The 24092-nt window shown below is 36.5% G+C and overlaps 1 protein-coding gene across 3 annotated transcripts in view; it reads right to left on the bottom strand.

Annotated features, from left to right (window-relative positions):
- The window catches only part of CDC42SE2 (CDC42 small effector 2), a 110105-nt gene that overhangs the window by 7505 nt on the left and 78508 nt on the right, over window positions 1-24092 (bottom strand). The window lies entirely within an intron of this gene.

Raw genomic sequence — 24092 nt, 5'->3', positions numbered from 1 at the left:
AATAAATTTGCCTAGGATACAAAAATGCCTCTTAGACCACCACAATTACCTCTTATGATGAACTCAAGAGAAATATATGCACAAAAAATGATTAGTAAAGCAAAGTAATAGATTATTTAGAACTTAATAGATATTCGGTCTTGCTTTGGCCATCCACATATAACCATTTAAGTTTTATTCTTTTTTTTTTTTTTTTTTTTTTTTTTTTGTGACCGGCCGCACCAAGCACACCGGCCATCCCTATATAGGATCCGAACCCGCGGCGGGAGCGTTGCAGCGCTCCCAGCGCCGCACTCTCCCAAGTTAAAAAATGAGACAAATATAGAAGTATCATCAGTCACCATTATTGTTAGCAAAGACCACAGTGTGACTTGAGCACACACTTTAATTTTAAATATTACTTTCTAGCTTTCATCATTAACAAACTGATTATATTTTGACGGTTATTACTAGATTATACCCAGCTACCTTTCCATGCTAGAATGATTCTGTCATTTGGCTGTCTTGTGGGTGGGAGATTTGGTCCTAGTCCATTCACTGTTTTCTGGTCTATTCTGGCTGGGAATGAAACTCTCTCCAAACTCAGTCAATGAGGCTGGGGCTTACTGGCTCTCCCTAATTTCCGACAACCACTTCTTGCAAGGTGCTGAACCCTATTTCCCAGTAACTTCAGTCACCAGTTGGAGTTCTTGCTCCCACCTCAGCAGAGGGGCCACTGGCACAGCTGGGTTAGGGACCTAATACCAACTCTGCTTAACCCAGATGGCTTCCCTTTCAGCAGCACACTGCTCCTGAAACCGCAGCCTGCCTCCAAACCAAGGCACGTTATAAACTTTTTTGATTAGGCTGTCTTTGAACATAATATTTTTATGTCAAAATCTGTTGAAGTGTTGGCATGATCCTGATAAATCCTAGAATTTTATCAGGACAGTCCCATGTGACAGCTCCTCAGGGTCAGAACATGATTTTCTATAAAACCACAGAAACGGAGAGTTAGTTCACACACATATTTTAGAAGTTGATATGCACTGTTTTACTGTCTTCTAGCTTTTATTGTTGCAGATTAGAAGCCCAGAAGAAGCCTGATACTATTCTTTTGAAATATGTATGTCCTTCACCCTCAGAGTTCAGTAATGACATTGCTGGGTTTTCCTTCCAGTAATACTGCATGACACGTGGTGATCCCTCTATCTGAACAGTGGTATTCTGTATCTTAGAAAAGTGTTCTATTATTTCTTTGATACTGCTCCATGTGTTCCTTTTTGCTATTTCTAGAGCTCCTGATATATAGACATTCGAATGTGTATGTTTCTGTGTGTATATTTCTTATATTTTCATTTCTCTTTATAATTTCACTATATTGGAAAATAACTTCGCTTGATCCTATTTGGGAGTCCACAAACTTTTTCCTAAAAATCAGAGAGTAAATATTTTAAGCTTGCATGCCAATATAGTCTCCATCGTAGCTTTAACTCAACCCTGACGTTGTAGTATAAAAGCAGGTACAGATAATACATAAACAAATAAGTGTAGCTGTGTTCCAGGAAAAATTTATTTAAAAAACAGGTGGCAGGCTTGATCTGGCCTGCAAGTAGTAGTATGCAGATAGCTCTAAATCAGTAACTTTTTTAGTAGTAGCCACATTATTTTATTTTTCTACTATGGTTACTTTACAGGAGCTCTTTGTTATGAGATGTCATTACAATATTTTTAAATCTCTGAGAATTTGTAGTATAGGTTTTCGTTTTTTCCCTTAAGATGTTTGACTGTACAAATTATAATTTATAACACTAGGGAGCAGAATACTCTCATGTCTTTATTTCTCTAAATTTAGTTACTTCAAGACCTTTTTTTTAGTTGGTAAGAAATTCAAACTATCTTTTGGGGGTCCTGCTCCACAGGATCATATAAAACTTTCAGGTTAAAATGGTCCAGATCCTATGTCTATGTTTTTTAATCTATTTCTTAGCACAATGTACTAGTTTCCTGCTATCTTCTTGCATATTGATGCTTCAGGTGCTCTTAGGGGTTCTTTATATTAAAGACTCCATGCCCCTACCCACAGACCTGACATCCTACAGCTCTTCTGTGATCTAGGATGCTGCAAGCCAGCAACGCACTGGTCTCTTCCACTATGTTTCCCATCTTTTCCCCAGACTCTCAGTTTTATTCCCACGCACCCCATTCAACATACACTTCCCTTCATGCTATTCTTGTTTGGGATGATAAAGCTTAAATTCTCAAATGAGCCTGAAGAAACAATGCTAGCTTCTCTTTTTTAGGATTAAGGCAGAGAAAAAATGATACTAACAGTAGTTTAGTGCCTTTTTTTCCTTCTTGATAATATACTATTATATTTCCATTAAATTTGCTTTTTTAGGAAGCTGTTTGTCCAGACACATCCAAATGTATCTTCACCATCATAGGACATACACTTTCCCAGGACCTGGGCAGGACAAATTACTGGGGTTTCTTCCCCAGTAAGCCCCTTGACTGAAGGTTAGAAAGGGGGGCTTCCATGTTGTTAGCACACTCCAGAAAAGGACAGACGCCTCCAGTTAAAGAAAAAGGATAGCAGTAAAGTTCCATGGGACAGTGGCATCTGCAGGACTGCAGACTTTTCCCAAGGCCTTGTGTAATCAACATGCAGGGACAACTGCTTCTGATATGCAGACAGTGCCACTTGGCTCAGAGGGAGGGCCCTCTCAAGCAGGGGAGGAGCTGGCATATTTTGGAGAATGAGACCTACTTCCAGGCCGAATCTTGATCAGCCCTTGCCCTGTAAACATGAAGAAACACCTTCTACCAATTCCAAATTTGCATCATTTCCCCTGGAAGGCTTAGCAGAAGGCTACGTGCAGCCACACCTCCACTTCAAACGATTTATTCTAACAGTTAAGTTACTACAGGACAATGGTGGAGGAGAAGAGTCACTATGGTGTGCTCAGGCCACCAGCCATCTCACTCAGAAATGTTTCCTGAAAGAATGAATGAGTGGATATGCTTGTGAAAGAGGGGTATTATTAACACACACCACAAATCATATAGCAAACATTATGATTACTGAGGGGGTATGTTCAAAAAGCAGATAACTAAACTGGTTCCAAAGAGGCTACTCTCACACTGAAAACCAAAGGACGGGAAGACTCGAGCTTATTACTATCCTAGTGACCGTGCTATTAGATAACTAATTTATAAACCTGAAAACAGTGAATAATTTTCAACTTGAACTTTGCTGAGCTGGGAGTCAGACTTTATATTGAAAGGTTTCTTCATGCCATCTATTCTAACCTTGCTCTTGAGATATGAAAACAGAAGCTTTCAGTCCTTTCCTCCTTAAGGCTGGAAGGAGCACTGTGTTGCTAGAGAACAGTAAAGAGTAGAAAGACCTAAGATGAAAATGGTAAGATAATCTAGAACCAGAGCACACAGGGTTTGTACATATGTAAAGAACTGAAGTGTGTATCCTCCCAAGAACAATGGGAAATAACTGAAAGAGTTTTTAAGTAGAGGAATGACATGATCAAATGGCTTTAAAAGTCTACTCCACAATAGCTACAGGTGGAAAGCCTTTTGGAGGAGGCCAAAAGGACAAGTTATTATAGTAATGTTGGTGAAAAGGGATCACTTGGATTCAACTAACAGCAGCAAAGATGGAAAGAAGTGGTCATATTCAAGAGGTATTCAGTAGATAAAATCAATACTATTTGGTTGTTGGCTGGATTTGGGAATTGAGGGAGAGGTGAGAGTTAAGAAAATATGCACAGCTTCCATATTTAAAAAGAGTATGTACAATTCACTGGGTTAGATAATACTGGAAGAGGACCAGGTCTTAGGAAGAAGGTGAAAGATTCAGTTTGAGACACAATGAATTTGAAGGTATCTAAGTAGAGCTACCAAGAGGACAGACAGATACAGAAGTACAGATATAGGGTTCTGAAAGAGGCTAAAACTGGAGATAAGAGATTGAGCGCCGCCAGCATAACAAAGCTGAGTTAATAAGACTTCCTAGAGGATAAGTTCATAGAGAAACTCTAATTTTCTGAGATTGGATAGAAGAGAAAAAGCCATCAAAGGAGATGAAAAGACACAGCCTGAAAGTCAGTAGGAAAATCAGTAGTGTGTACTGAAAGTGTCAAGGAGCAACAGGCAACAGAGTTGGAAGGTGGTCAATTAAGGACTGAACTCTGCTCACTGGATTCAGCAACATGAAGTCCCTAGGCACCTTGGTGACTGCTGTGTCAGGGGAGTAACAGGCACAGAAGACACATCAGAGGGGACTGAGGAGAACCTAGGAGGTTAAAAAAAAAGGAGAAAAAGAACACAGACAACTCTGGAGAGAAGTCTGGCCTTCTGGACAGGAAGAAGACAGGGCAGAAGTTGAAGGGAGAATAGGAAATGCGGAAAAACTGAATTATTTTCCCCTTAAGATAGGAGAGGCTTGATTATCCTTAATTTCTGATGGGAAAGATCCAGTAAAAGAGGTAAAGAAAAAGAAAAAACAAAAACTGAAAGTAAACAGAAAAGATTTTCAATGTTATATGGTTCCAGAGAAGGGAGGAAGGATGGATCCAGACACAGGTTGAGGTGTTTTTTAGACTTCTATTATAACACTCTTAATGAATCAAAAACCTAGGTTCTATGGGTAATTAAATATTCTAAAATATAAAAATGTAATATTTTTCAGGCACAATGTGGGCATTTAAGGAATGACACACTTTTTTAGTGTGCTGATTAAGCGTTTGAGATACACATAAGATTTAAATCATGGGCAAGGAAGGGGAATTCCAGAGTGAGGCATCTGCAAAGAAAAACAGGAAATGGTGCACTCTGCTCTGATATGTATTAACCATTGTCTATAGTAAAGAGTCACCATGTTTCCTGGAAATATACTTTATTCTTTATAGGAAACTTTATTATGACTGTCAACCATCTGAATAACTGTTGCTACCCTTAAAATATTAACTTCTACTCTGCATAAGATCAAGTACACAACAATGAATAGCTATGTTAGTGTGGAGGGGGTTAGGCAAAATGTCTCTTCCTAGGACACTTGTGCATAACCTCTGCATAACACATCCCCAAAAAATCATTATTAGAGATAATAAAATAATAATTAGGAGTAGACACAAGGAGGAGAGAAAATGAAAAGGCTAATTTCAAAGGATATGCTACTGTGTGAACCTTGTTTGCATCCTGATCTGAACAAACCAACCCTAAAAATACATTTTACAGGACAAAAAGGTAACTGAAAAACTGACTAGATATTAGATGACAATACGAAATTACTTTTCATTTATTTTGGGTGTGGTAATATTATGGTTATCTTAAAGAGTTCTTGCTCGGCAACAAAAAGAAATGAATTATTGATACGTGCTACAACATGCATGAATCTCAAAATAATTATGCTGAGAGAAAGAAATCACAAAAAAAGGTACATACTATATGATTTCATTTATATAAAACTCTAGAAAATGTAAACTAACGTATAGTGACAGAAAGCAGATCAGTCGTTACCTGGGGAAAGTGGATTATGTCATTATCTTGATTGTGGCGGTGATTTCATGTGTATATGTCAAAACTAATCAAATTGTGTACTTTAAATATGTGCCCTTTATTGTATATCAACTATACCTCATTAAAGCTGTTTTTAAAAAAGAATCTTTATGTCTTACAGATATATTCTGAAATATTTTTGGATGAAATGTGATGTCTAGAACTTGTTTTAAAATTATCCTGTGGGAGACGGGTTATAGGTGAAACAAGACAGCCCCCACTGATAACAACTGAGCTGGTGCCACATACATGGGAGGGGTTTTCTTTCCTCTACTTTTATGGATGTTTCATAATTTTCCTAATACAAAGTTTAGAAAAAAGATTTAATTCATGTTATGTACTCCTACTCTTACAAATTTACATAAAAAGTGTGTATTATGTACTAGTAAAAGTGGTGACACAGGTATGAATAATAAACATTTATTATTTAATGTTTACTTTCCATTAGAACTTAATCTTGTTCTCATTCTTTCTCATGCCTTAAAATTCTAAGGTAACTCTCTACCCACTTCCTATCTTCCTCCCAAAACTATTAGAAGATATCTTGCTCACAATATTTTAAGTTTTTAAAAAATATACCACAGAGCTACCACATATGGCTAGCAATATCAATTTAGTATATAACACTGCCATTCATCTGTATCATTCACATGCACACATCACACACTTCTCTGAAAATAAAACCACCATCCAGAACAACAGAAATGGCTGAAACCATAAGGTCCAGTGGCAGCATGCTCAGTGTAGTCAGAGCTTCTGCTTCCTTTCCCTACAGTTTTCTCAGCTCTGCCTTCCTTCTCATGTCAGTTTTAGTCTCAGGCTGGTAGCCACAGAGTTGTAGCAAGTCAGGCCTTCCGTCTGTGCACAATGGCATCTAGAGGAACAGCTCTTTATTAGAAATAAAGAAAAATTCCCCTGAGGTCTCCATAGAACTTCCTCTGGCATTTCTATAAGTTCTACCGCCGTTCTTGAACCAGCCTCCCTCAGCAGCAGAATGTCTTTCTTGGGTCAAGCTCTTGAACTCAATCAATGCTAAAGAAGGCAAGACCTCCATGATTGGCACTGAGTCTAATTAGGAATCACTATGAACACAGGGGTTCAGTGCTCTAATTGTGTGGCTCCTATACAACAGAGCAGAGATGGAATGAATGTTGTGGTCACAATGATAATGTCCATCAGGGCAATTGTTCCAAGTCTTAAAAATTACTAGGCAAACATATCTTTTCAAAACTTGAAATAAAAAATTCAGAGAAAGGATTATTCTGAGATTTTTCTTCCAGGACACTCTTTTCTGGTTTCCCACTAATCTCTCTGCTTTTGTTCATCTTGCGTAAACTGGCATTCTCTAGAATGTCCCAGGTCCCTCTTCTGCCCTCTCTCATGTCTTCAGCTTACTAACTCTAAGCTGATGCCTAGTAAGTCTATTTTCTCTTCTCTGGGCTTTAGACTACACATACATTCAACTTCTTACTGGACACCTCCATGTGAATGTCAAAAGAGGATACTTACTTCCATAACCCCTTCCTCCTCTTCATTCCCTATTTTGGTAAACAACACTTCCACCAGTACTGCAAGCCACCACTCGCTCCTCCTTCCCCTCCTATCACATCTAGTCAGCACTGTATCCTGTGGGTTGTACCCTTTCACTCTCTCCATCCCCAGTTCACTGCCACAGCCTTATTTCAAGTCCCTTTCACCTTTCACCTAGGTCACTGCAGTAGCCTCCTAACTTATTTCCTTCCTCTTTTATCACCATTTTCCCCCTCCCAATTTTCATCCTATGTCTAGATCTACCTTTCTAATGTACAAATATGATCATGTCATGCACCAGTTTAAAACACCTCAATGGCTTTCCAAAACTTTCAGGATAAACTCAAAATTCCACAGCATATGAAGTCCCATTTATCTCTCCAGCCTCATCTTTTACTCTCTTCCTTGCACCCTAAGCTTTCATCTTCTACTTCCAGTTCTCCAAATGTGCTACGCTCGCTCTCACTTCTGTGCCCTGTGCCTGGAGGGATCTTTTTTTACTGCTCCTTAATTTGACTAATTCAGGCCTTACTGCTTTGTATCCTCTAGTCTGGGGTTAGGTGCTCCTCCTCTGTGCTGCCAGAGTGCCTTGTGATCACCTCTACCAAAGTAAAATTTATATATCACATCAAATTTAAACCGTCCACTGGACGGGAGATATGTTCCTATACAGACAAGGCATATAAAGTGTGAGTCCACAAGGGCCAGTGCTATGTGTTGCACGTGGCGATTCATCAACAAATGTTCTTTAAAGGAACAAATTCACGAATGTATAAACATTACATTCACACAGTTGTGAAGGCTTAATTTTCAAACACATTTTTTGTAGCAATGTTAATACTCTACCTCTCTCACCTTTATAGAATATTAATCCATTGTAGCTTCTATAAAACAGCAATTACTTAATCACTTAAAAGTTAAAACTATTCTCTAGGCAGCTTAGTGTGCAAACATGTGCCACGAGGAACAGATGAAGGCCAAGTCCCACATACTAACAGGGCACAAAGTTAAGAGCACAGTATGATCTAGCCTGAGGTAGTTCTAGAAGTAGACACAGAGTAAATAAAGAAAATGAAAATATTGGCCTTCTGAGGCAGTGAAAAAAAGTTGGTAATTTCACGGTATAAAATAACAATCATTTATGCCAATGAGGCCTAAGTAAATGAAAGGTTGAATGATATACCACTGATTCAACTTTGTGACCTAGAGAAACTCAGTTGAGTTCTGTAACTGAATCCCCCTCCGGTGAATTCTATCAAACAGGCCCATAGTTTCCAAACTGTGTGTCAAGGCATGCCAGCAAACATCTAGGGGCACCACAGGATATTTTCATTTTGAGGGAAACACAGTGATACTCAACATATGTATGACACTGTGTGAACTACTAGCTCAAGATAATTCACAATTTCAATATTAGAGCATATATTCTCTTCAATGGTGTATCTCTGTGAAGTAGGGTTTTCACTGGTTGCTATAAGTGGGGGGGAAAGCCAGTATGGAACTGGAAAAGGGGGTGGAAATTTTCAGCTTGATTCCACATTTAAGAAAGTGTGTAATGCCCAACAGGCACAAACATCCCATAGGAAGTAACTGTGGTTATTTAAGAATGAAATAAATATATTTTTCCTTTCTATTTATGCCTCATTTTTTCAACTGGCAACTGGTTGTGAGGACATAAATCATTACTAAGTTATTTGGACCAAATTAGTTAACAAATCTGTCCAGTATTTCTATTGACCTATGGGCACCTCGAAAAAATTACTGAAGAACACCAAAACTAGGGTTTGGAAGCCTCTGAAATAAGGCTTGAAGTTAGTTTTTGAAATATTGACAGTGTAATTAGGCACCAAGCATTTCTAAAACAAATGGTAATTTTTTTTCTATGATGCCACTGACAATAATTCCCTGTGTGCATGAGCTGCTTTCAAGTTGCCTCCTGTTATCCATCCAGTTCACAGGACAGGAAAAAAAAAAAAAAAAAGACTAATAAAAGCTATACTAACATAAAAATGTATTTGACATTTTTTGATATAAAGAATAAGGATCTTCTTAGTGGATCTTCATTAACATGAAAAATGAAAACACCTTTCATGGTAGTAATGTCAACATACATGAGATGCCCTCACCCCAAATCTCTTCCTACTTGGCAATAGTCTACTCATTCTGTAAGACCCAGCTCAAATCTAACCCAAGTTGAGGCTGTTGGATATTCTCTAGTCTGAGCATCCAGATTACAAAGCTCACATTTCAGGTACAGCACCTAAAACATTACATTATAACTTATCTGCTTACAGTTTGATTTTCTACAATACTAGGAGTTCTGTGACAGGAGCTGTGCCTGGCACACGGTAGACAATAAATGGCTGCTGAATGAATAAAGGGCTCTAAAAGATACGTTGGCTCAGTTCTCTAAAAACTGTCTTATCCAATATTATGACCAACTATTTCTCAAAGACCTATCATGTATAGAAAATATAAAACATGTAATGCTAATCCTAATGGAGTTTATATTTGTGTGAAACTTCTCTGTTGGTTTAATTTTCTCTGCTCCACAAAAATGTCGTGTCCTACAGAGTAGTTTCAACTGTCATCACTTACAAGTTTTTGATGAAACCTCTAAAACCATAATTTCTCAAACCTTAGTGTATATCAGAATGCCTGGAATGTTTGTTAAAACACAGGCTGCTGAGCTCCAGCTGCAGAATGTCAGATCCAGCAAGTTTGGGGTGGGGCTGGAATGTGCATGTCTAACAAGATTCCAAATGATACTGACGTATCAAGGGTTTAGAAATTTTGGCTCTAAAGATTAACAGCTGAATATTTAAAAAGTAATAATGGGAAATACTTCAGAGTGCTTACTACATACCAGGCACAGTTCTAACAACTTTAAATACATGAACTCATTTGCCAGTACCTAGAATAGTAGTACATGATGTTTTAATATTCCCTTCACATCTGAGATCCTCTGGCAAACTCACTTGATATTTCTTGGTCTTCGCTCAAAATCCCCATTTGTTCACTTGTACTCCCTGAATCAGGTTTTATTATTTTTGTGTGTCTGTTTTAATTATTTGGAAAGCTATTAGGTTGAATGGTTCTTACAAAAAACAACTCTACAACAACCAAGCCACTTACCAACGTGATTCTCAATTTTTTTTTAATTCAAATAATATTTATCAAAAAGAGCCTATACCTAACTCATTGACTGAAGACAGCTGAAATAAACTTCAACTCCATCACTCTCCCATATGAACTACTGCCCACCATTTTCATTCCTTACCTCTGGGCCCCAACCAAGTTTCCCATAACTCACATCAAGTGGGAATCATGGTTTCATTCCCATAATGACTGGATATCCCTATGTGACATACTCATATATCTATTTATAGGCATCAGTGATGACCTGAGCTACTAAATACACTACCTCCTTTCTATGTCCATGGACTCTTGCACTGATGAGTCAGACCAACCTTGAAGGTAATACGTAAATTATACTATCTTATACTTTATAAACAGTAAGGAAAACATATTAAAATAGAACAAGAAGAGTTGCAAACAATCATTTGAAATAAAGGCATAACCTTTGGGAAAAGGCATTAAAAATCATGGCACATGACTTTTAAATACATAAAAAGAAGTAATTCATCAGAGAAATTTATTACAAACTAATTCATCAATATGTATTTAATAAGTTCCAATATAGGGATATATATATATTCCTATATTCCAAAATGGGATATAGCCCTTCTCCTTTAAAGTCCTTATTATTTGGGGAAAGCGGGGAAAGGGAGTGACTTTTTTTTTTTTATCTTAAAACAAACTGTTTAAGATAACACAGGAAGCCTTTTGCTCATTATCTTTCATACCAAATTCATTTAACATGGCACAAAAGCCAAAAGACAGCTGGAGCGAAGGGCTTATAGACCTTGGCTTCACTGGAACCCTGCTGAAGGTATATAACTAGCATTAAGTCTCTTACTTTCTTTGACTTTTTCACTTTAGTTATTGTATCACTGGAATGAAAAATAACCTCAAAGTCTACATCAGTACTTGAGAAAAAGAGATTTAACTTTTTAACATTCAAAACTATCATTTACTAAAAGAAAAGGAGTTGTTTATGCAATTTGTATATCCTTATTTAAATTTATTTTGCTGATTTGTGTTTTTATTTCTACTTTTTTTTAACACCTAAATGGAAGCTTAAGGTATTCCAGACCTGCAGTGAGTAATAAATTTTTTTACAGTTGCTAAAAGATTTGAAGCAGCTTTAATATTTTTACCACAGCAGTTAACAGATACGCAAACTGACCAACTGGGATTTCATTTCTGTCCTTCTGCATAAATAAATAGGCATATATCTTTATAGAGGGCATACGCCATTTCTTCCTGCATACTTTGTTTCTTCTGGAAACAGTAGCAGCTCTCCTCTCCTTTGGGAAAACCACCTCTTCCTGACTGTAACCATATAATTTTGATAGGCTGCCCACCACAGCAGTCCATAACTGTGACCACAGGGCTGTGCCTAAAACATGAATGGGGCCAGAATCTTTCCCTGGGCAGCACTCAGGCAGGAAGAAGCCTTCTCTTCCCCACGGTTGTTAAACTGGGTGATGAACCATGTTTCCAATGAAGGAAAAAACACCCAACTGTAGTCAAAAAGAAAAAAGCCAATGTGCAAAGAAAAGAATCAAGAAAGAGACAGAGTAAGTGCCACAGGTCCTGGATACAGATGTTCAAGCAGCCAGATCCAGCCTTCCCATGGGTGGTAATATGAGCTGATAAACCACCTGTGTGAATGTGGTTTCTAAGATTGTGACCAAAACTCTCTGATTAATATGGTAAAAGACAAATGGAAGAGAAATAAGGTGTTAGATACTGCAGAGATTGAAAAAAATCTGCTCTTCAATAACTGGGTGACCTACTTTGGATTCCAAATTCTCAAATTTAGGTCAAAACTTCAGAAAATAATAAATCTTTTCCTTATACCAACTTGTACTGTACCTTCTACTGTGGGAAAAGTAAATGATAATACTCATCTGCCTTCAAGAGCTTGGCTCACTCACTGACATGGTAGCCGTGGCCCTCAGGTAACTGGTTTCATATAAGGAGCCATCTCCGTTAAGAGATGACAGTCACACTATAGATCACAACAGAAAAATCAAAACAACTACCTAGTGTTACAAAGCAGGGAATCCTATGATTATATAAGTTAAAGTACAGAAAGGCAAGATGGAAATATTGCCTGTCTGGAAATATTTATAAATAGGTGGGTTGCTGGTAATGCATTTAAAATCCAATCTGAAGTACAGTACTGTCTGTATTTTGCCCTTTAAAGTTTATTTATTTGTCCTTTAGAGTTTAGTATATAACTAACCTTTTCCCACTCAGTATAAATTTCTCAGCTTATGACAGATGAGAAGTTTGCAGGAGGCCCCAAATTTTGTTTTTAAAAGGAATCTCTACTCAAATCTATAGTGATCTTTTCATGGGTAAAACTGCTAAAAGTAAAACTGAAGGAACTAGCTGTTTTCATCTCTCAGTGAGAAACCTGAAGTGAACACAAGAGTTCTTTTTCTCCTCCTACTTAAAGTTAGTATATGGTTTAAATCATACATTTTAAGTATGAAAACCTAAATAGAGGTTTAAAAAAAAAACTAATCTGAAATAGCTTTTCAATTACTAATGACATCTTTTCCAATGGCATTAAAGCCTTTATACTATGAATTTCTGCCACCATGCAAATGTGTGTGATGCACAGTATATGCCTAGTTTCAGTTAACTGACTGGTAAAATGCAATGTACAGCACACTGCTCAAAGAAAATATGATGTAATATGGTGGCCTACAATGATTTCAGTACGGCGAGACCTGTACTGGACTTCTGATTTCGAGAACTGTAAGATAAATTTGTGTTGTTTTAAGCCACTAAGCTTGTAATAATTTGTTATGGCAGTGCCAGGAAACCACGTACCTAGGGAGAACTTATTACTTGCCAAGGTCCCACAGCTAACTAAAAGCAGATGTGGGAGTCTTCCTCGTCCACCACTCTTTCCTTCGCACCACAGTACCAACAGTTGCTCTGAAATGAACATCTTCGTGTTTCAAAGAAAGTTATGTAATTCCCAAGCATTTACTATATAAAATTAAGAAAGAAAAATCAAGTGTTTAACTCTATATACTGTTTAAAATTGATCCAATCAGTGTACTATAATTATTTCTTGTACTATGTTTTGTACTGAAACTGCTTCATTTTGTTTGCTTAACCTTCTAGGAAACTATCATTAATTGTTCCAATATCTTCCACAAATATTTTACTAACTGCTTAAACAGCTAAATGACTAGTCCATTTAGTCTGAAATTTCAGTGAATGGTATGGCTTTGTTTCAATTCAACAGGACCTTCAATCAAAAACCCTGTTGTAGTTCGGGGAAATTTTTATTATTACTTTGATTATTTATTCTCCTCTAATGCCTCTGTTCTTTTTCTTGGAACTCTAATTAGGCAGAATTTGAACTTCCTGGGTTGATCATCTAATTTTCTTAATATTTCCCTTCTACTTTCCATTTCTTTATTTCTTTGTTTTACTCTCTGGAAGATTTAACTGCATCTTCTAGCCCTTCTCATGGACTTCTTTACTTCAGCTATCATATTATTTCCAAGCACTGTTTCTTGTTATTGATTTGTTCTCTTCTTTCTTTTGTAGGCATGTTGTTCTTGTTTAGTGGATCCAATATCTTAAATCTGAAGTCTACTCATGTTTTTTGTTTAGTTTTTTAGTTCTTTTCTATTCCCTGAATCATCTACTTCTTCTGAAAAAACTGAGTTCTTGTACTCAGTTCATTTATTTTGGTTTTTACTCATGTCTGCTGATCATGGGCTATCCAAATGAGGTGTAGTGTGCATGGGTCAAGCATCAGCGGGCTCAATGAAGGGTGATCAGATAGTGAGCTGACTTTCTCCTTGGAGAAACCACAAATACAAACATTAGCAGGTCTTTTCTGTAGCGCCAGTGAGTTCTTTAGAGAAGGACCTGCTGAAAGCCAGCCTGTGGGACTTGAACCTCGCTGCAGGCATTCTAAGAGAAGGCAGGTAAAGAATGGTAGCTTGCTTCTTGTCAGTATCTCCCTCTGTATGCAATTTGGTTCTGGCTGCATTCAGCTCAGTCATTCCCACTCTGTCATCTAACTTTTTTTATTTTTGTTTTTTTAACTCCTTTAATATTATGTAAAATGGGGTTTCAAGAGGGAGGAGAATATTTATATACATACTCAAGTCTAACAACCTCTGTTATGTTACACAACTGGATCTCTTTGTGGTAACTGACAACCAAACCAAAAATAATTCAGGTAAGAGACCAACTCTTCAAGATTTGATAGTTCTCTTCATTTCAAATAGAATGTGATGTGCTCGAAAATAACCAATGGAAATAAAAACAAGAAACAAAAAATCACACACACCCCATTATTTTAAATGAGAAGAAATTGCAATTTATCAACTCAACATCCATAATAAATGCACTTACTATATGCGAAGCACTATGCTAAGCACTTTGCATAAATTATCTTATTTAATATATTTTAATCCATTACCCACTTTAATATATCGAATCCTATGAGATAGGTATCATTCTCATTTGCAGGGATTTGATTAACATGTCCAAGGTCAAACAGTAAAGCAAGTATTAGCACTGGAGTTCAAACCCATATCTGAACAATCCTAAAGCCTATAAAGAACCGGATTTCATAAGAAGAGGGAAAAACTTGTTTAATTTTTCACAACTACACTTAACTTTGGAGCTCCTAAAAATGAGGTCCTTTCTGATAGTTAAGCACCACTGAAAGCACAATCATCTTGTTTCTTACTAATTTTATCTGTTCTTAAGGTAGGCAAGAAAATGGCATCTAGTAATATCTTTTTATTATATAATGTAGAGGATATTGTTTACTTGTTCTATATGGAGAAGTGACAGCCAACACTGTTTCCAATATCTTAATGACTTTTGAATATATGCATATGTACATGACAGAGATATGCAAAAGTATTTGTGTATTTTAAGATCCCAGTGAAGACAACTGAGACCCAGGTAGACACCGCAAGAACAAATAAAACCAAAACCAACAAAGTGACCGGGAATGGGGGGGGCAAAAGCAGGGATTAGAATGACAGGCATGTATATCATTAAGTTAATACATACAAAAGTGTTTGAATTAAGAAGGTCTGTAAAAATGACAGATACTAATTAACATTGGTAGCAAGGAGAGCCTTTCAAAATTCTGAAATACTGTTGGTTTCACCATAACTTATCAAAACTAGTGGTGTGTATTTTCATAGTCTCATAATTCAACTTTATGTCTAACATGGGTATTCATTTCCATTTGGATAAAATTCACTGAAACATATACTAGAAAGAAAACTGGTCTTAGAATGCAAAAGGCTCTGCCACTAATTCACTAGTCTTCTTAGTTTACTACCTAACTTGTTTTAATAAAGCGTCCAAATCTGTGTGCACACATGCACACATGCATTTGACTAGGTGTTTACTTAGATGCCTTTAAGAAGTAAAATTTTATTGGGGCCGGCCCTTGGCTCACTCAGAGAGTGTGATTGCTGATAACACCAAGGCCACAGGTTCAGATCCCATATAGGGATGGCCAGTTAGCTCACTGGGTGAGCACGGTGCTGACAGCACCAAGTCAAGGGTTAAGATCCCCTTATCGATCATCTTTAAAAAAAAAAAAAAAGTAAAATTTTATGACTGTATAGAAATTACTTTCACTTCAAAAATAAAAACAAAACAAATCACGGATAAAAACAAATGATATTACACCTAATATATAAGCAATATAAGCATAAGAAACAGCTTTTCAAGGAACTAAAAGTTCAATCTACCAAAGTAAATGAAACTTAAGCATCAGAAATATCTTAATATGTACAAAATTAAGAGACCAGACCAAACTTCAGAGTACTCAGTACTTACAAGAGCTGAGAGCTGGGCTAGAATTTGTCCTGCATATATATGAAAGCTGCTAATAAAATTGATCGGTAATACTTCCTACTCAACAAGTTTAAGGCATAGAAGGATGGAAAAGAAAAACAGAATGGTTTTTACAATGTGTTTACCTCACAAATGTACAGATTTTGAAAAAGTGCTTCTAAAAATGTTCAGTATGCTATAGATGTCATAAATACTGGTCCCAGAGAATACAGTATATGATTAAGTCCCAGATAATTACTTAAATTCTAACTTCTCTTTAGTTACAGATTACTGATATTTGCATAAACATTTTATTCTTTTATAACAACCCATTATCTAGACTTTACCTGCCTATTACTCGTTTAAAAAATAATAAAATTAGAGTTCTTTACCAGTATTCCTTTCTTTCCTATTTGTATATACACCAATGTTCTGTGAGAATCAGAACCCAACCCATACTAACTCTAGACAAACAAAAGCTTCATTCTCTTCATTGTTCCGGTGTCTAAGCTTATAAAACTAAGGGTCAGTAAAACAAAATCGAATTTCATGCTATTGGTGTTTTAGAATAGACTTTAACCATTTTAAGAATTCACCATCTTCTGAAAAGACGTAGACTTCCACACCATTTACACAATGAGAGAACCTGTAATTGAGGGCTGTATTTTCTAAATAAACATAATCTCCCCGATGTGGTCAGATGACTCGCAAACAATAGTTCTTTTAAGAAATGTTTCAGAATTTATATAAGCTGCCAGTTAATAGGAGTTCACACTGACTCCACTTAACATCGCCTGCTAGATGAGAGATTTTCTTTATGAGCATAAGGATAGACAGTATTTTCAAATGGACATATATAGAAAAAAATTAAAACGGGGGCTTATTTGCCATACATATACATATATGTACGTGTATATACAGAGTTTATAATTATTTGACTACGAGCCCCCCACCCCCGTTCATCAAAAAAAAAATTCTCCTGAGTTTCACTTTTCCTTTTCATGGTGATCGTTTTTGTCATAATAAAGATAATATAATACTCTTTCTGAACTCCAGAGCTCCATGCTCTGACTTGTTCTGTAATCAACGGTCTGCAATGTGGGATATGCCCACCCAAGAGGTGCTCAAAATCATCTGCTGGGATACTAAAACTGTTATTTTTATGTTTCATCTTTTTAAAATTAAGGACTAATATTTTGTATATAGGTTGACAATGGATGCCTGGTGGCTACTGACTGCATTTATTTCTATAAAAGTTATTAGAAATTGAGTAAGTCGAAAGTGCTGAATTACATTAATGCTTAACCATACTTAAAACTAAATACAAAAATAAAAAATGTTATAGTATAATGTCTTAATTTGATTCGATTTATTGAAATGTGTCCTTTTCTGTACTCTGAAAGAACTGATCTGATCCTATAATATAAATGGAATATGCTGATGAACAAAAGTGTGGAAGAGCTGAATTGGGAAATTTTATTTTAAATCTCTAATTTCTGTATAACACTGAGGCTCATAACCTAATAGTCAAATAAGTCAGGTTACTATTCCTCTCCTGTGAAAATGCAAGACAATACAAGGCTAAACTTCAAACAACTGCCACTACATTCTTCCTTAATTGATTAAAAACTTTAAAGTCTAAAAATACCATGTGTTGATGAGGATGTGGAACAGGACACTCAAAGTGCTGGAGGGAATGTAAATGGTAACACCAAATTTAAAACAATTTGGTCTTGCACAATAAAGGTGAAAGTCACTTCGAGGTATATACCCTACAGAAACCCATGCAGCAAATGTTTACCAGGCTACACACACACAAATGCACAAAAAAGCATTGTTCAAAGTAGTCCCATACTGATGACAACTCGGATTTTCAAAAGCTATATATATATAAAAGTTTATAGTTATGATAGATAAATCTATTACGATACAGCCATACAATAAAATGTTGAAGAGAAATAAAATTGAAGTTTATCTCCCTGCATCAATATGAATCAATCTTATATAAATATATTGAATTAAAGAAGAAAACACAAAATATAGCATTCAGTTATTACTCTAAAATTAAAACATGCAAACTAAACTATATTGTTTAGGAATACAATATAAATGGTAAAGTCATAAAACACAATAACAAAGTGATTACCATAAAAATCAAGATAGTAGTTGGAATGGTGATGTAATTACAAAGGACATAAGGAGGCTTCTGGGGTGCTGGCAATGTTCTATTTCTTTAATTGAGTAATATTTGCTGCATAATATGTTTCATAATTATTTTTATACTGTACATTTATATATAAAATCCCCCCATTTTGAATCATTAATTTTTGGTATCATAATGGTATTGTGATTATGTTCAAGAAGACTCCTTACCTTTTAGGAGTAAATACTGAAATATTTGTGGATAAAATGATATAATGCCTCAGATTTAGCTTAAAATAATACAAGATAAGGGAAACTGGATAGAATAAGATAAAGATGATTAGACAAGAATTAAAATTGTTGAAGCTGAGAGATAAATACATGGGGTTCATTATACTATAGTCTACTGTTGAACACGTTTTAAAGTTTTCATTAATAAAAAGTAAAAAAAGAAAAAGAAAGAAGAGCCTTTATGGAAATAGTTAAAAAATTAGAACATATACCAGTTTCATGAATGGAAATACTCATTATCTACAGATTCAATGCAAGTCCAATCCAAATACCAATAGGTCTTTTGGAAAACTTGACAAACTAATTTTAAAATTTATATGGAAAAGTCAAGGACTAAGATTGGCCAAAACACTACAAAAGAACAAAGATAGAAAAACTAACTAAATAAATAACAAAGCAAAAGGGATCTGCCCTCCCAGATATCAAGACAATATAAAGCAACTAAAAGGCTCTGTGATATCAGCATGATGAAGAACAAATGGTCTAACAGAATCTAGAATCTGAAGCATGCCTGTACAGAAGCTTGATGTACGAGGGCACTTCAAAAAGTTTATGGAAAGATTCGTATTATCTTTTAACTTCTATTTTCCTATGAACTTTCTGAAGTACCCTCAATATATTGCATACTAGCAGAGAAAGAAAAGACTAGTTAGTAAGTACTTGTCGAATAGAGGGTTCCCCATATGGAAAATACATGTAGCTTCTTCAAAAATCAATTCCAGGCCTCTATGTGAAAAGCAAAACTATTCCACTTTTTTTTTTTTTCTTGATGCAAATTTTTTATAGGTACATTCAGAAACTGCTTCCTAACCACAACAAATATTGGGTACAGGTTTTAAATTCTGGCATAAGAGTTGGTATTTTCCTTTTACCAGTTTAGTTTGGGATCTCAGGATTATTGGTTCTGGCAAAAAAAAAAAAAAAATGTTGGGCCAGACTGATTTAAAAAAAAAAAAAATTAATGTATATCTAGGAACATTTAAAAACTATTCCACTTTTACAAGGAAATTTGGATGAACATCTTTATGACCAGAGGGTAAGAAGACATTCTTTTTTTTTTTCCTTGGTGGCTGGCCGGAACGGGGATCTGAACCCTTGATCTTGGTGCTTGGTGTTTACCAGCACCGCCGCTCTTACCAAGTAAGCCAGAAAACATTCTTAAACACAAAAACACAGGCCAAAAGGTAAAGTTTGTTAAGTATGTTCTAACACATATAACCAACAAAAAATCTGTATTTGGAATACAAAACAGACACTTATGAATAAATAAGAAATCATAAAATATGCAAAACACATGAGCAGAAGAATGTCATTGGTGTAGCAACTTGGGTTCACCAAAACCTCTCTTTCTGGATTGAAGGACTGAGTAACTATTTTGTTTCTTTGTTTTGATTTGACTTTTAGGTATCAAAACAAGGCCCAGATCACTAAAAATTAATGACAGCTAGAGGAAGACCTCTGATAAGTTTAAACTCAACAGTTAATTTTCTCTCAAATTTGATGTCTTCTCCGGTAAAGAAAAATAGCTCCAACAACATGCATCCTCCCTAGACTTTGAATTCTGAGGAAAAAGCTGTTACATATAAAAAGTAAAGAACTTTCACTGTTTATGTAATCATATGGATCTTCCTAAATATATGTATAATAAATAAGTATTCAAAAAAAAAAAAAAGACATGGGCAAGCATGTCCTTCACCAAAGAGGAAACCATACTGAGAAGTAAGCACATGAAAAAATGCTTAACCTCATTAGCAATCAGAAAAAAACAATTTAAGAAGACTAAATTCCATTTTACCCATCAGACTGGCAAAAATTAAAAAGTGAGAAAACATAGGGCCGGCCCATGGCTCACTGGGGAGAGTATGGTGCTAGTAACACCAAGGCCACGGGTTCGGATCCCTATAGGGATGGCCAGTTAGCTAACTTGGAGAGCGTGGTGCTGACAACACCAAGTCAAGGGTAAGATCCCCTTACCCGTCATCTTTAAAAAAAAGTCAGAAAACATCAAGCGAAGTGAAAGTGGAACTATCCCACACTGCTGTGGAAGCAATTACCACATTGCAAAATAATTTGGCCCTATCTTGTGAAACTGATCATGTCTACCCACAACTCAGAACTTCCATTTCTAGATATATGCTAGAGAAACAAATACACAAAAAGACATGTATATACTAAGAGATATGTATAAGAACCTGCAGCATAACTTGTGAGAGAAAATACTAAAAACAAGAAACTACCTAAATGTCCACCAACAGGACTTTTGTACTGGGTGATGATTTCTACCTGATTACTGATGTGCATCATTACAGGTTTTATATTTTCTGTATAAAACATATTACACAGTTTCAAAGATAATTTAAATTTTTATTTTAAATGCTAAAGAATTATTATTGATGATTTTTGCTGATATCACATTTTACACAACTAAATATTGCAACAACCACATGGTTTTCTAAGAAATGGCTTGCTTCCTCATAAGGTAGGTAGTAAAAGTCTTCAATCTGAACTGAATAAATATCAATTTAAGAAGAGCATTAAAGCAAAATTTCCCCTCTAACATTTACAAACTTATAAAAGACCCTAGTGTTGGAAAATAAATGGCTTTCTACTGCCTTCTTATACCCACTTCCCCATCCCAAACTCATCATACATGAATGTGTATGGACACCAGCTTACCAACAATTCCTAATTGGTTAAGGGCACAAACAACAGGGTTGGAACACCAAAACCTATCTGCTCCACAGTTTGTTTGTTGGGTTTTTTTTGACCAGTAAGGGGATCGTAACCCTTGGCTCGGTGTTGTCTGCACCACACTCAGCCAGTGAGCGCACCAGCCATCCCTGTATAGGATCCGAACCCATGGCCTCGGCGCTACCAGCGCCACACTCTCCCGAGTGAGCCACGGGGCCAGCCCTGCTCCACAGTTTTGCCAACAGCCTTTCTGGTTTGTTTTCAAGTACATGTAGACAAATTCAAACTTTCTCCACAATTATATTAAAGAGCTGCAGAGGTACAATATACAGGGGAACATCATCCACTACACCCAAAATGACTGTATGCCTGTAAGAAAATATGGTGGCCGCTCCTAAGGCAGGGCAGGCAGTTCCAGTATATCAAATAGTATTTGGAATTTCTAGGTTTAGCAGCACAGCTAAAACATTTGAATCAGTCCTCCATAACACCTTTCTAAAAGTAGGGCTAGTTTGCATTTATCAACTGATAAGGATACTTTTCTATTTTTATTAAGTAAATTCATTTTGTTAAGTGTTCTGAGATGACTGTGGTTATATAATATGATTTTGCACAAAATTAAACAAATCAAGAGCGTACACATTTGTCTTTTCAGAAAAAGGAAAAAAAGATGACATTTTTACCATATTCCGCACCTCATTTAAGATGCAGAATATGATTCCTGAAAATAGAAGTTCTAAAAGAATCTGTGCCATCTGAGGTTAGTATAGCATAGCACCTATGGAAATGCATCACACTTGAGCAATCCCGCTTCTGTTTTATATGAAACCCCTGAAATCAGAGAGTGCCCTCAGCTAGAGTTTCCTCTAGCCACCTTTCACGGAATTGCTGAGGCTGCAGTAATGGGTTTGATGTTCTCCAGAATGTCTGAGGTCTTCCAGCAACCCTAGCTGTCTACTGATCTCTGCCCCCTCAACCACTTCCCTGAAAGAAACCTTGAACCATTTAAACACCAAGCCCAGTGTTCTTCCTTTGTTTTGCTGTGGCAGGTCCAGCACCGTCACTTGCACATACATATCCCAGCCCCTACTATTATGAGTTAAAACTGTACATGAGAGCAAGTGGCAGAAAGAAAAGCCACCACAGGGAATAAACAACTTTATTGCATAACCCATTACACATTCAGTTCCAGACAGCTGAGAAGGATTTGCTGGCTGAATGTGCAGGAAGGAGCAAGGTGGCTCACTGTCCTAGAGTGTGCAGTACAGTTAGTTTGTGCCCTCTCTCAGTCTGGGCATACAGTAACATTCAAACCACTGGAAAAAGCATATGTTCTTCCACTTGGTTTTTTGCTCAAAACTATTCACTGACTTCCATTTCACAAAGTATAAAAACCAGTCTTTTCATGACCTGGAGGCCAAATGTGAACTGGCCCTTGGTCACCTCTCTGACCTCATTCCCACCACTGGCCCCTTGGCTCACAGCAACTCTGCCTTCTTTTCATTCCTCCAACACATACAACCCTTGTCCCTCCTAGTCCCTCTGACTGAAATGCTCTTCACTAGGTATATGTGGCATAGTCCCTTAACCCCTTGCTTATATATCACTTCATCAGAGAGGCATTCCCTATTTAAATTAATACCTCCATTTCTCCCACATCATTCTCTATCTTCTTTTCCCACTTTCTTTTCCACAGTTATCATCACCTGACATCATATACACTTATTTATACAGCAAATATCTCTGCCATTAGAATGAGAGCCATGAGAGTGGAAACGAAGTCTGATTTGCCCACTGTTATCAGCACATGGCTCACTGCAGAACTCTCAGTGTTATTATATGCACTAATATATGGTAACTGTGCATGTATGTCTAAATTAACACATTTCAGAGACAAACAGCATTACAAGCAATTAGTGCCATGTGAGGAAACATTAAATGGGAAGGCATAGAGTATGAATAGAAAAGTGGGTTTTTTTTTTTTTAATGTAATTCAATTTTCAGTTTTTAAGGATAGCTCAGAAGTTCACTAGAACTCTGATGCACAACAAGAAGGAGATGAAGAATTCACTACAGTTTTGTAAATAGTTGATAATGTTGGTTTGTTTTGTTCTTAATTAAATTGCAAGGCAGCAACCATCCAGTTCGAAAAACTACAACTTTAGCTACATCTAGCAACAGCAACTACAGCATTTATAGTCAATTTAAAAGTTTTGGACTACCATGGCGGAAAACACTGGGACTCTATTATACTCTGTATTGCACTGTGCTAAAATGAAGGAGTAGGAAGACAAAAATGATTCTTATGCTACCACTCAGAAAAATGCATTCTATTTTCTTCCCATTATTGGGTTGTTCCTTTTTCACACACGGAATGTGCAAGAGCAAGGGTGATAAAGAACGAGTGGGAGAGTTGGCATGCAGCACTTTATTTCAGTAAATACTTTAGAAAAGACAACTTAGAGATGACCAAGCAGCTTTGAGATAAGGCAGTCTTTTTTTCCCCAAGTTATGAAAAATCTTTACTGTTAACTTTTTTCTCAAACAGATATATACTTTAGTGGAAATATGAAGCCACAGCAACACTTCAACTTTTCTTCTTCAGAAGATGAGAAAGGCCAGGGTCGTCACTGTTAAAAGAGTGAGGCCTGTGACAGATAAGGCAGCCTTGATACTGCCTACTAGAATGGCAAGGATATGTTTTTGTAGAACGTAAAGAGACATAAAATTACTAGTGCATTTTTAAAATGTGTTTCCTGATGTCAACAAGCAAGCTATTTTCCCACTCTGATGACCACGTGGCCCCATTAAGTATCATGTAATTTTTCTCAGCAAGTCAAGAAGGTTAAGAAATCAGATGCCCATGAAATTTTTGTGGAATATCTCACACAAATATGTATTATCAAACA

This window comes from Cynocephalus volans, chromosome 2, assembly GCF_027409185.1.
Source record: "Cynocephalus volans isolate mCynVol1 chromosome 2, mCynVol1.pri, whole genome shotgun sequence".
NCBI classification, from domain to species: domain Eukaryota; kingdom Metazoa; phylum Chordata; class Mammalia; order Dermoptera; family Cynocephalidae; genus Cynocephalus; species Cynocephalus volans.
The sequence above is the reverse complement of the archived record's forward strand: the minus strand, read 5'-3'. Positions and strand labels throughout refer to the sequence as shown.